The sequence below is a fragment of the Macaca mulatta genome, chromosome 1 (genome assembly GCF_049350105.2).
Source record: "Macaca mulatta isolate MMU2019108-1 chromosome 1, T2T-MMU8v2.0, whole genome shotgun sequence".
NCBI classification, from domain to species: Eukaryota; Metazoa; Chordata; class Mammalia; order Primates; family Cercopithecidae; genus Macaca; species Macaca mulatta.
The window spans coordinates 131,811,048-131,825,379 of record NC_133406.1 but is presented as its reverse complement, the minus strand read 5'-3'; the positions used below and the strand labels follow the sequence as shown (position 1 = coordinate 131,825,379).

The following is a 14,332-nucleotide window of genomic DNA, read 5'->3' as shown; positions in this document are numbered from 1 at the left end:
ACACAGGCTACACAAACAACTGATGAGGTAGTAACTATTTAACTGGCAATAACAACAAAGTGTCTTCAGTGTTCAAGACTTCGTAGATCCCTATGTTATCCTCAGTCAGATGCGTTGCCTTGAACAAAACAACTATAAAAGATATATATATCATATATATATATATGTTTCTCTAGAGAACCCTGACTAACACACAAGGTCAACCCAGAAGGTATGACATCCAAGTAATAAGAATTCTAGAGATAGAAAAGAGAAGGAAGAAAATTAAGAAAAATAATAGAATACACTAATGCTAAGAAAAAATAAATTTATAGTTAGGAAGAGCCCACTAAATGTCAAGCATAGTGAATGAAAAGAAAACCTACCTAAATTCACATTGTAAAATTTCATAACAGCCAGGATAGAAGCATGACTAAAAGTTTGCATAGAGGAAAAACAGGTCATATATGAAAAATCAGAGTGGTTCAGGCTTCTCAGAAATAACACTAGATGCTAAAAATTAACAGGGTAATCAATGCCTTAACAGCTCTGAGGGAAAGCATTTTTGAACTTGATGCTCAAACTCAGCCAAACTGCCAGTCTAGGAAAAAAGCAAAATAAAATAATTTTTAGACATGCAAGAAATTAACTTTCAGTAAAAATGGCCATTGACCACACATATTTTTCTCTTTCCCTCCCAAAACCACACAAAAACACCAATAACGTAATAAAGAAGGCAGTATCTAGGGTGGTACACATATCTTTCTTTGCCCAAGTGTTGTCCCTTGGTGATTATTAAGCACTCCCTTTCACTTTTTTGTTTGTTTGTTTTTAGACGGAATCTCGCTCTGTCGCCCAGGCTGGAGTGCAGTGGCAAGATCTCGGCTCTCTGCAACCTCCACCTCCTGGGTTTAAGTGTTTCTCCTGCCTCAGCCTCCCGAGTACCTGGGATTACAGGCGCCCACCACCACAGCAGGCTGATTTTTGTATTTTTCCAGTAGAGACAGGGTTTCACCATGTTGGCTAGGCTGGTCTCGAACTCCTGACCTCAGGTGATCCACCCACCTTAACCTCCCAAAGTGCCGGGATTACAGGCATGAGCCACCACCCCCGGTCCCCTTTCACTTCCAAAAGGATCTTGGTCTGTATGAAAATTATATGGTCACCCTATAACTAATCTACAAATTAAAAAAAAATACTATCAATTTCAACAGATTTAGAGGAGGTGGAAAGCAAATGGAAAAGTGATAACTGACTTAGCAGAATAAAAATTACAACAAATTCTACAAAAGGGAATGCACATAGAAGTTGATTTGCCCTTAAACACCCCTGGAGGCTTTATTCTCTGGAGAAAATGAAGAAGTTCTTGATTCAAGAATAAAGAATACAGAATTCAATAATTCTGTAAGGACTGGAAACACAGGGATTCAGTGAAAAAAAAATGCACGACGGATAGAAGGCCTTCTGCCTCTTTCTCTGCTTTGAACCCAGAATCCCAGCAGCCAGGCATACTTGCTTGCTTTGTATGTGTCTATAAAAATTAGAAAGAAATATGTTCCTTGATGGCCCAAAAAATGTAAAAGGAGATAGTGACTGTTACAGGCCCATAATTTCTGCCTTGAGTAGAGCAATGAAGAAGGTGGAAACCCTTCTCCCCTATCCTGGTTGCACAGTGAGTTTCTCCATTGCTTGTCCTATCTTCAAAGAGACCAGAACAGTTCTAGGACCCAAAACCTTTCACACAATTAAAGAATTCCATCTATATGACCCTGCATTTGGTAAGGAACACAGAGTGAGTACAACTTTTTGACCAGTCTCTGTCTTTTGGTGTCAAAATTTCTACCTCATAGAGAGAATCACAGAATGGTTTAGATCCACCTCTACATACCTCCCCATAAAAAGGAGGCTTCTCTAATTTTGTCCCTCCTTAGAACACTAGAGCTACATTATTAGACTATGTTTAATTATTTTTTTTAAAGATCTGTCTTCATCACTAAACTCCAAAATGCATATGGTTGAGAATGATATATATTTGGTTTTTGTACTGTCAAGATGAGTTCAGTGCCTGGCAGCTTGTTGAAGAAATTAGTCTAGTAGATTATTGGTAATGAAGCCATTTGCACATGAGAGCATCAGATAATAATATTAACACCTCTGAAATCCTTCTTTCAAAAATTATCAAACATTCATAATGTTGCAGGAAGTCAGGGACCCTGAACAGAGGGACTGGCTGAAGCCACGGCAGAAGAACATAAATTGTGAAGATTTCATGGACATTTATCAGTTCCCAAAATTAGTACTTTTATAATTTCTTATGCCTATCTTTACTGCAATCTCTGAACATAAATTGTGAAGACTTTGTGGCCATTTATCACTTCCCCTATCAATACTCTTATAATTTCCTAAGCCTGTCTTTACTTTAATCTCTTAATCCCACCATTTTCATAAGCTGAGGATGTATGCCACCTCAGGACCCTGTGATGACTGCGTTAACTGTACAAATTGTTTGTAAAACATGTGTGTTTGAGCAATATGAAATCAGGGCACCCTGAAAAAGAACAGAACAACAGCAATCTTCAGGGAACAAGGGAAGATAACCTTAAGGTCTGACTGCCTGAAGGGTCAGGCAGAATAGAGCCATATTTTTCTTCTTGCAGAAAGCAAGTAGGAGAAATATCACTGAATTCTGTTCTCGGCAAGGAATAACCCTGGGGAAGGAATGCATTCCCAGGGGTAGGTCTATGGATGGCCGCTCTGGAAGTGTCTGTCTCATGCAGTTGAAGATAAGGGATGAAATACGCCCTGGTCTCCTGCAGTGCCCTCAGGCTTACCAGGATTGGGAAATTCTAGTCAGACTGGTTGTCTGCTTTCAAACCCTGTTTCGTGTTAAGATGTTTATCAAGACAATGCATGCCCAGTGGGACCTGGAACCTCATCAGTAATTCTAATTTCACCCTCTGCCATGTGATCTTTTATTGCCCTCTGAAAGCATGTGATCCCTGTGACCTACTCCCTATTCATATATCCCTCCCCTTTTGAAATCCTTAATAAAATCTTGCTGGTTTTGTGACTCAGGTGGGCATCACAGAAACCGCCGATATGTGATGTCACCCTCCGAGGCTCAGCTGTAAAATTTCCCTCTTTGTACTCTTTCTCTTTATTTCTCAGACTGGCCGACACTTAGGGAAAATAGAAAACAACCTACATTGAAATACTGAGGACTGGTTCCCCCGATACATATCACTGAAAATCATACACACGAACTATGCAATATACCTGCAGCAGAATTTTCAGATGATCTAATGGCATTGTGCATGTCTGAGCATAAGTACCAGCTATGCCTCCAGCCAACAGATATTTCCACAACAGGCCAGATTTTCTTCCTTCATCAATGAAATTTGTTACAAAAAGTCCATTTATCTCCCATATCAATTCCTTATTTTAAAAAATAATAATAATAATTAGATGAACTCAAATAAAAATTTTATCACCTTATAAGATCTAAATAATGTTTTATATATCTCAGATCCACAGTAAATTAATATCCTCTCCAAGAATATTGGGCTTCACTAACTAGCACAATTTAAAATAACTCACAAATAAGCTTGAAGTACTGTCAATTATAAATTAATAAAGAAACTATTTTAAAATTCATATGGAACCAAAAAAAAAAAAAAAGAGCTCACATAGCCAAGACAATCCTAAGCAAAAAGAACAAAGCTGGAGGCGTCATCATGCCACCAGACTTCAAACTATACTACAAGGCTACAGTAACGAAAAGAGCAAGGTACTGGTACAAAAACAGACACATAGACCAATGGAATAGAATAGAGAACTCAGAAATAAGACCACACATCTACAACCATCTGATCTTCAAAAAACCCAACAAAAACAAGCAATGGTGAAAATATTCCCTATTTAATAAATGGTGCTGGAAGAACTGGCTAGCCATACCCAAAAAATTGAAACTGGGCCCCTTCTTATACAAAAATTAACTCAAGATCAATTAAAGACTTAAATGTAAAACCCAAAACTATAAAAACCCTAGAAGAAAATACAGGCAATGCCATTCAGGACATAGGCACAGGAAAAGATTTCATGATGAAATCACCAAAAGCAATTGCAACAAAAGCAAAAATTGACAAGTGGGATCCAATTAAACTAATTAAACTAGTTTCTTTGCTGTACAGCAAAAGAAACTATCATCACAGTGAACAGGCAACCTACAGAATGGGAAAAAATTATTGCAATCTATGCATCTGACAAAGGTCTAATATCCAGAATCTACAAGGAACTTAAACAAATTGACAAGAAAAAACAAATGACTCCATTAAAAAGTGGGCAAAGGACATGAACAGATACTTCTCAAAAGAAGACATTCATGTGATCAACAAACATATTTAAAAAAAAAAAAAAAGCTTGACATCACTGATCATTAGAGAAATGCAAGTCAAAACCTCAATGAGATACCAACTCACGCCAGTCAGAATGCCAATTATTAAAAAGTCAAGAAACAACAGATGCTGGAGAGGTTGCAGAGAAATAGGAACACTTTTACACTGTTAGTAGGACTATAAATTAGTTCACCCATTGTGGAAGACAGTGTGATGATTCCTCAAAGATCTAGACCCAGAAATACCATTTGACTCAAATTCCATTACTTGGTATAGAGGAATATAAATATAAATATTTATATTGCAGAGGAATATAAATATTTCTATTACAAAGATACATGCATACATATGTTCACTGCAGCACTACAGCAAACACATGTCACAAGAGCAAAGACATGGAATCAACCTAAATACCCATCAATGATTGACTGGATAAAGAAAATACGATACATATATTCCATGGAATACTATGCAGTCATAAAAAGGAATGAGTTCATGTCCTTTGCAGGGACATGGATGAAGCTGAAAGCCATTATCCTCAGCAAACTAATACAGGAACAGAAAACCAAACACTGCATGTTATCACTTATAAGTGGGAGCTGAACAATGAGAACACATGGACACAGGGAAGGGAACAACACACACTGGGGCCTGTCAGGAGGTGGGTGGGAGGAGGGAGAGTATTAGGAAAAATAGCTAATGCTTGCTGGGCTTAATACCTAGGTGATGGATTGACAGGTATAGCAAATCACCATCACACACATTTATCTGTGCAACAAATCTGCACATCCTGCACATGCACCCTGGAACTTAAAATAAAAATAAAAATTAAGAAAAGAGGCCAGGCATGGTGGCTCTCGCCTGTACTCCCAGCACTTTTGGAGGCCAAGGCAGACAGATCACTTAAGGTCAGGAGTTTGAGACCAGCCTAGCTAACATGGTGAAACCCCATCTCTACTAAAACTACAAAAATTAGCTGGGTGCAGTGGTATGCGCCTGTATCCCAGCTACTCCAGAGGCTGAGGAAGGAGAATCACTTGAACCTGGGAGATAGAGGTTGCAGTGAGCCAAGATCATGCCACTGTACTCCATCCTGGGTGACAGAGCAAGGCTCCGTCTCAAAAAAGAAGTAAGAAAGTAATAGTAGAAACCACAATTACTTTTCCACCAACCTAATATCTTCAGTCAGACTCTTTGCTTTTAATGAAACAGATATAAAATATACAACACACATTTAAAGCAGTTTCCTTTTACATCTTTACCTACGGTGGAAGTGACAAAAAATTAGGTCTTTCTATGTAATGCCCAAAGCAGATAGTAAGCTCTGCTACACATATATCATAAAGTAGGAATATTTTGAGGGCCCAGAAGTTTGATAACATTTGTCATGATTAAGGACCTGGGCTCAGGAGCCAGATAGAATTCAAATTCTGACCTCCTGAATTCCTAATTGAATGATCTCTCTGGGTCTCAATTTCCTCAAATGCAAAATGGAGACAATAGTAATACCTACTTTGTTGAGTTCTTAAGATTAAATGACTTAAAAGTACATAAAGCACTTATCACAGTGCTTCGCACTAAAAGAGACTCAGTGAATGTTAGTTACTGGTATTATCAGTTGTAAAACACAGACTCTTTGGTGGCATTTGGGCGTCCAGTGCCTATGCTATGCATAGTCATTAGCAATAATGTGACTAAAAAATAGGTTAGTATCTGTTACATATATAAAAACTAACATTTGCAGAGCAAAGTCAGTACTATATTAAAGCTATATGTGTCATTTTTAATTTTCATAATAACCCTGAGAAGTATTATCATCCCAGTTTTAGAGTTAAGAAAACTGAGGCCCAGAGAGATTAACTAATTTACCCCAATTCACCCAGTAAGTGGCAGAGCCAGGATTTGAACCAAAGCAGCCTGAATCCAGAGCCTGCACTCTGTATTCCACCCTGAAAACGGGCTGTTTTCTACTTCTTTGCTGTACAGCTATACTGCCAAACCTATTTGTTTCTCATGAAATTACTATAAGCCAAACAGTGAAGGTGCCCCTGGAACAAATGACGCACCCTTTGTTAGCACTACACTTAAAAAGACAGTTTATTGAATTTAATTTATATTTCTTTATTAGATTGTCACAGACAATATGTCATTGAATCTTCAAAATAGCTATTTCCCATGTATTTATCTTCCTTTTATCTTCATTATCAAACAGAAAACTTATCCTATGGTAGGCATAGACAACAAATGTATTTTTTCATTGACTTGAATTTCCTTTAATCATCTTTAAGAGTACAGAGGAAAAAGTACCAAAAAGATAACATATTCGCCTAATGATTACATATGTTTTAAATTAAAATAATGTTGGTAACTGAAGAGCGTCGTAAGTAATGTGGTAAGAGTTAAGAAAACACGCTATTCAAGCTAAGGCTATAGTGGAATGTCTTTGATTTTTCTACCTGTCAATAGTAATGTGATTCTACTGATCATCTCTCTTTCTCAGAGCAATCTCTTAAAGATATAGGAAAAGCTATAGAGCTTCATGCAAAACTTGTTTTCACTTAGTTCAGTTTCCTTAGAAGGCAGTTAAAAGGAGTTAAGTTAGGCTTAGCTTTCACATACTTGACTTAGGCATCTTGGGATTTGGGGAGTTATAGAAAATAGGATGGTGGCAGGTTGGTATTTATTGCAACTTTTTCTTAAATACATAGACTATTAAAAGAAAGTCCTAATGTTAAAGAAAAATGAAAGAAAAAAACATAGTTTTCATAAAGAAACAATAGATGTCACAGATTTGAAATACAAGTTTCAGTTCAAGGTTATTTCCTACCAATAATTGATAATAATAGCTAATACTTACGGTGTTTAACATGTGTCAGCTGCTGTTGTAAGTGCTTTGCCTATATTAACTAGTTTAATCCTCAAAACAACTTAAGGTGTAGGTACTGTCCATAGATCATTTTACAAACATTAGGAAACTGAAGTAAAGAGGGGTCACAGCTTGTAAAGGTGGAACTAAGATCTGAACTCAAGCAAGCTAGCTCCAGAGTCCTTGCTCCTGACCACTGACCAGCATGCATTAATTATTTCCTGTTCACAAGGCACTGTATTCAGTATTTTAGTACGATTGTCTCATTAATCCTCTCACCAGCCCTACGGAGTAGGTAATATCACCTCTATAGTTCAAAAAAACGAGACTTAGAAAGGTTAAATGATGTCCCCAAGGTCACAGGGATACTAAGTAGGGGCACTAAGAAGCACACTCCGGAAGTATGATTCTAGAGTTCATGAGCTTAAATGTTACACTAGCCTCCTTACCTTTAGAGGCCAGTTACTTGGGTGCAGTGGCTCATGCCTGTAATCTCAGCATTTTGGGGGATTGAGGCGAGCAGATCACTTGAGGTCAGGAGTTTGAGACCAGTCAGACATGGTGAAACCCTGTCTCCACTAAAAATACAAAAAATTTAGCTGGGCATGGTGGTACATGCCTCTAATCCCAGCTACTCAGGAGGCTGAGGCAGGAGAATTGCTTGAATCTGGGAGGTTGCAGTAAGCCAAGATCACGCCACCACACTCCAGCCTGGGCAACAGAGGGAGAAACTCTGTCTCAAAAAAATTTAAAAAAAGAAAAGGCCAGTTACTTAACCTCTCTCTGCCTTGGTTTCCTCATCTATAACATAGGAATAATAATCCCTACCTTAGAGTTGTAGAAGCATATTGTAGTACACAGAAGAACAGTGTAGATTATAACTGGGAATCACCAAGCAACATTTTTAAGAAATTTTTTAAAACCTTTTAAATTTTAAGACTTTTTTTTTTTTTTTTTTTTTTTTTGAGACAGAGTTTCACTCTTGTTGCCCAGGCTGGAGTGCAATGGTGTGATCTGGGCTCAGTGCAACCTCCGCCTCCCAGGTTAAAGCAATTCTGCCTCAGCCTCACAAGTAGCTGGGATTACAGGCATGTGCCACCAAGCCAGGCTAATTTTGGTTAGTAGAGATGGCATTTCGCATATTGGTCAGGCTGGTCTTGAACTCCTGACCTCAGGTGATCTGCCCTCCTCAGCCTCCCAAATGCTAGGATTACAGGCATGAGCCACCATGCCCGGCCTCAAATTTTAAGACATTTTGAAGCATAGATCTCTAAGAGTACTTGGAGACAAATGCTATGCAGACTATGATATATATATGACTATGTGCCTTGCCATTCTTTCAAGAGAATTCCAGTTATGGTTTATACATTCATCCAGTAAATATTAGGAAAGCATTATCTAAATCTACAATTCACAATTCCTACTTTCAGGTAAGTAAATAGGCAACTATCATACAGTGTGATGGTGTGCTGAGTAGGAGTAACCGACTTTTTTTTTTTCTTTTTTAGACAGAGTCTTGCTCTGTCGCCCAGGCTGCAGTGCAGTGGCGCGATTTCGGCTCACTGCAAGCTCCGCCTCGCGGGTTCAAGCCATTCTCTTGTCTCAGCCTTCTGAGTAGCTGGAACTACAGGTGCCCGCCACTACGCCCAGCTAATTTTTTGTATCTTTAGTAGAGACGGGGTTTAGCCAGGATGGTCTCGATCTCCTGACCTCGTGATCCGTCCACCTCAGCCTCCCAAAGTGCTGGGATTACAGGCGTGAGCCACCGCGCCTGGCAGTAATCAACTCTTAAGAATGTAGTTGTTCTCAATAAATGGATGCTTTTTGCAAGTTGAGACTCTGGTTGAAGTAGATATTATATGCCAATTCTTGGCATTGTACAAATTTCTAAGGAAACAACATTCTATAGCATCACTTGTTTAATCAGCAAGATCTCACTAGCAAATCTAACAGTTTATAATGTATGACATTTTAATGCCCATGACGCATAGCATAAAATATACCAATAGTGAGAAAGAGACCACTTTCAGTAAAATGATTCCAGTAATGGGCAACTTCAACATCTTTTTTTGCAGGTTTAAGTAAAAAATACTTCCTCCATTCAACCCAATTCACTGTCATTGACCTGTCAATATCCGTGCTGTATATTATTTAAGAAGAATATGCTCAAATATAAATTATGATTCATATATTTCAAAAAACATTATCGAAATGACATATTCTTAAAGTCAGAAAAGTTAGGTTATAGTTGAGTTCTTCCTGTTGTTACTTTTATGATATAGAGTCCACTTAACATCTCTGAACTTCAGTTTATGTGAGAATAATTCCTATAACCCAGAGCTATTAGACTATTAAATAAGTTTACAAAGAACTACAGAACTTGTAAGTCAGTAGTACCGCATCCCAATTTTCTAGTATTTCTTCTTAAACATTTCTCCTTAAACATTTCTCCTTCTTTCTGTCTTATAACCTCATTTTGTAACTTCTTGTATGTTCTCTAGCAAAGAATGGTTGACAATTACCCTTTTTGGTTATGGATCTTATAAGACAATATACATTTTCTATGGCTATAAAATATCCAGTATCCAAAATATCAAGATGTCCATATATCCATGGAAATATAATTCCCATTAATATGAAATAATAGTTTTGAAGCCAACTTTTTTTGAGACAGGGTCTTACTATGTTGCCCAGGCTAGTCTTGAACTTCCAAGTTCAAGCTATGCTTCCGCCTCAACCTTCTGAGTAGCTGGATCTACAGGCAAGTGCCACTGTCCCTGACTCAAGTCAATTTTAAAAATTTTAGGAATTCTCTGCTATGCAGCCATAAAAAAGAATGAGTCCATGTCCTTTGCAGGGACATGGAGGAAGCTGGAAACCATCATTCTCAGCAAACTAACATAGGAAGAGAAAACCAAAGACCGTGTGTTCTCACTCACAAGTGGGAATTGAACAATGAGAACACATGGACACAGGGAGGGGAATATCACACACTGGGGCCTGTCAGGGGGTGCGGGAGAAGGGGAGGGAGAAGATTAGAACAAATACCTAATGCATGCAGGGCTTAAAACCTAGATGACAGGTTGATAGGTGCAGCAAACCACTATGGCACATGTATACCTGTGTAACAAACCTGCACATTCTGCACCTGTATCCCAGAACTTAAAATAAAATAAAAAATTTTTTAAAGGAAAAAAAGAATGTTAGGAATTCTCATTGAAGAATTTCTCAAATCCCTGAATGCAGTTAAGAATTTGAAGAAAGCCCTTCTGCATGGTCATGCTGAGCCAGCTCCTGTGCCTGGAATTGGGCCACAGTCCCCAAGCTTCACCCTCCACCTCTTGACCATGGACCCCCACCAAGTGAGCAAGCCTGGGGCCTTCATGCAATTGTGAAAGCAGGATCCGGGTGTTCTGCACACCAAGGAAATGCACTTTCTGAGGGAATGGGTGAAGAGCATGTGGGATAAAGTACCACCTGATATTCAGAAAGCTAAATCAGAAGAAAATATCAAGGAAGGAAAAACAGAGAGCAAGAAGACAGAAAGAAAACGTAAAGACAGATGAACCGTCAAGTGAGAAAACTGATCTAGAAATTGATAATGATGGTGTGACTGAACAAGATACTGATGCCCCTCAAGAAATGGGAGATGAAAAATGCAGAGAAAACAGAGGAGATGATGGATCAGCAAATGGTAAGAAAGTGGTTGCCACTGAAACCGTAAATGATGGTGAACTGCAAAAAGCCATTGGCTCATTCACAGATGCCATTAAGCTGAATCCTCACTTGGCCATTCTGTGTGCCAAGAGAGCCAGTGTCTTCATCAAATTATAGAAGCCCAATGCTGCCATTCAAGACCGTGACAGAGCCATTGAGATAAATCCTGATTCATTTCAGCCTTACAAGTGGTGAGAAAACACACATAGACTTCTGGGTCTTCAGGAAGAACCAGCCCATGCCCTTGCCCTTGCCTGGAAATTGGATTATGATGAAGATGCTAGTAAAATGCTGAAAGAAGTTCAAACCTAGGGCCTAGAAAATTATAAAACATTGGAGAAAGTATGAGTGAAAACATGCAGAGTAAGAGATCAAAGAAAGAATAGAAAAGGTTAAGAAGGCTCTTGAGAAAAGCATGAGAGAGCCCAGAGGGAGGAAGAAGCCAGAAGATGATCCGGAGCTCAGTAAGGCTCTTTTCCAAGTGGCTTTCTGGGAGAATGCCTGGTAATTTTCTCAGAGAAATGCTTGGAATGGGTGGGGACGTATCTGGAATGGCAGGAATGCCTGGACTCAAAATTCTTAGTGACCAGAGGTTCTCACAGCCATGCAGTGTTCAGAAATTATGGTGGCCTTCCAGGATGTGGCCCAGAACCCAGAAAATACATCAAAATGCCAGAGCAACCTGAAGGTTATGAATCTCATCCATAAATTGTCAGCCAAATTTGGAGGTCAAGCGTAATGCCCTTCTGATAAATAAAGCCTTTGCTAAAGGAAAAGCAATCTAGATCACCTAATCGATGCTGCAATAATGCAAACCAGTGTACCTCTGACCTTATCAAGACAGCTGGGGTGCTTTGAAGATAATCCCTACCCATCTACCCCAAATGCAACTAAAGCATTTTACAGTGGTTTGCCATTAGGGTATTCATGGAGATAATGCTTTCCTACTAGGAATTACGAACTTTAAACACTTTTTAAAACTTAAAAATATTTAAAACAAATTAAAAGGGTTTGTTAATTCTTTTTTTTTTTTTTTTCTGCCCGGAGTCTTGCTCTGTTTCCCAGGCTGGAGTGCAGTGGTGTGATCTCGGCTCACTGCAACCTCTGCCTCCCAGGTTCTTGTCTCAGTCAATCCCTTTCTCACTTTCATCAGCAACTATTGCTAAACTTCATGCATCTCCTCAGGCCATCCAGTGAATTCCTGATACTCACTTTCAGGCCATGTCATTCCCTATTTCTCCCTGAAATATGAGTGTGCAAGCAATCTCATCTTTAAAGAAACAAAAACAAAAAACCTCTTGACCCCACTTTCCCCACTATCACCTTTATCTCTCTTTGCCTTTGCAGCAACACCCCTTAAAGACTTGTTTCCCTTGCATGTCCACCTTCTTCTTGTAATTCTCTCTTGAGCCCACTCTCAGGCTCTCACCACCATTACTCCACCAGTGGCCTCCATGGCACTAAATCCAGTGGTCCATTCTCTGTCCTCAACTTAGTCTATCAGCATTTGACAGACAGAACTGTCTCCTCTCTCAAATGTGTTCTTTATTTGGCTTCCAGAACAAAGTATTCTCCTGGTTTTCTTCCTTTCTCTCTGGTTCTTTCCTCTTATTCTCCTTCCCTGGTTTCTCCTCATTTCCCTTGCCACATTAACATTAGAGCATACCAGGACTCAGCATACTGTACTCCCTCCCTGGTCATCTCAGCCATTCTCATGGCTTCAAACATCATCTACAAGCCCGTAACTCCCAAATCTGAACTCCAGACTCATTTCAAGATACCTACTTGATATCTCTACTTGGAGGTCTGATTAGCATCTGAAACTTGAGAACAAAATAGGACTCTGAGATCTACTCCATCTTAAATCTGCTCCTCTCACAGTCTTACTCATTTCAATACATTAAGGCACCTACAGCCTCCTAGATGCTCAGACCAAAAACTTTGGTAGTATCCTTAACTATTCACTTTCTTTTATGCCCCACACATAATCCAGAAGTAAATCTTGTCAAAATTTCAAACTCTATCCAGCATCCACTCACTTTTCACCTTCCTCCATCCTGGTGCAAGCCGTCCTAAAATCTTGTCTGTTATTATTGCAGCACTGTCTTAATTGGTCTCTCTGTTTCACCCTTGCCCCGACAAACTATTCTCAGTACACCAGCCAGAATGACATGGTTAAAACTTAAGTTAGATCATGTCACAGCTCTGTTTAAAACCACCCAATGACTTAACCGAGTAAAAACCAAAGTTCTTACAATTTCCTGCAAGCCTTATGTGATCTGGCCTCCTATTACCTCTAGATTTCATCTTCTACCATGCTCTCCCTAATTCACTCTATTCTGCACACACTGGCCTCCTCTCAATGCCCTAACCCTGTCAGAGACACTGCCTACTTCACCCTTTGCTGTTGCCATTTCCTTTGCCTGGAAAGCTCTTCCCCCAAAGATCATCATAGCTCCCTCTCTTACTTCCTTCATATCTCTACTCAAATGTCACTTTCAAGACTTCCCTACTCACCACAGTTAAATTGCATTTCCCCAACACACACACACACACACACACACACACATACACACACGAGTCTCCCTCTTCTGTTTTATTTCCCCTTAGCACTTTTCATCATCTAACATAGCTTAATTATTTATTTAGTTAATTGTTTTTCTCCTCTTGTTTATAGTGAGCTCTATGAGAGCGAAGATTTTGGCCTATTTCCTTCACTACTGCATCCTTAGCACCTAGATAAATGACAGGCGTATCACAGACACTCAATAAATATTTGTTAGACAATAAATAAATCCACTCTTCATCGCCACCTCTTGTGCTTTACACTCAGAGGTTGAAATATTGAGTCTTATTCAAGGACTCTCTGTCTTGAGCTGTTGGAACCCTTTTCTCCCAATCAGTCATCTCCTGTCTCTATAACAGATCCAACATGTCCTTCTCTGATGGCTACTTTTCAAATCTCTCCTATCCTCCAAATGATAATAAAAATAAAATTTAAAAAGACTTGTCTTTTCGTATCATTTAAATTTCTCTTAAACCACATACCCACATTAACCATTTCTCTTAAACCACAGTCCTCACATCCTCACCCTCACTCACTCAACAGCCCTATGCAACCTGACTTAACCCTTTACCACCCTACTCAAACTCCTTTCACTGAGATCCCCAGAAATCTCCCAAATGCCAGATCCAATGGATATTTTCCAATAATGTTATTTCTGTTCTTTTCTGTTTAAAAAAGAAAAGATCTAAAAAATGAAGACACATAAAATGTTCAAGAAATAGAGGATGAAACATCATAAATACGTCAGTTCTCCCCAATATTAAGCTATAAATTCAATAAATTGCCATCAAAATTCCAAAAATCATATAT

General features: G+C 39.0%; 1 pseudogene; it reads left to right on the top strand.

The window, feature by feature from the left end:
- Positions 1-9,339: 9,339 nt before the first annotated feature.
- Positions 9,340-11,872, top strand: LOC100428547 (hsc70-interacting protein pseudogene; annotated as a pseudogene).
- Positions 11,873-14,332: the final 2,460 nt, after the last annotated feature.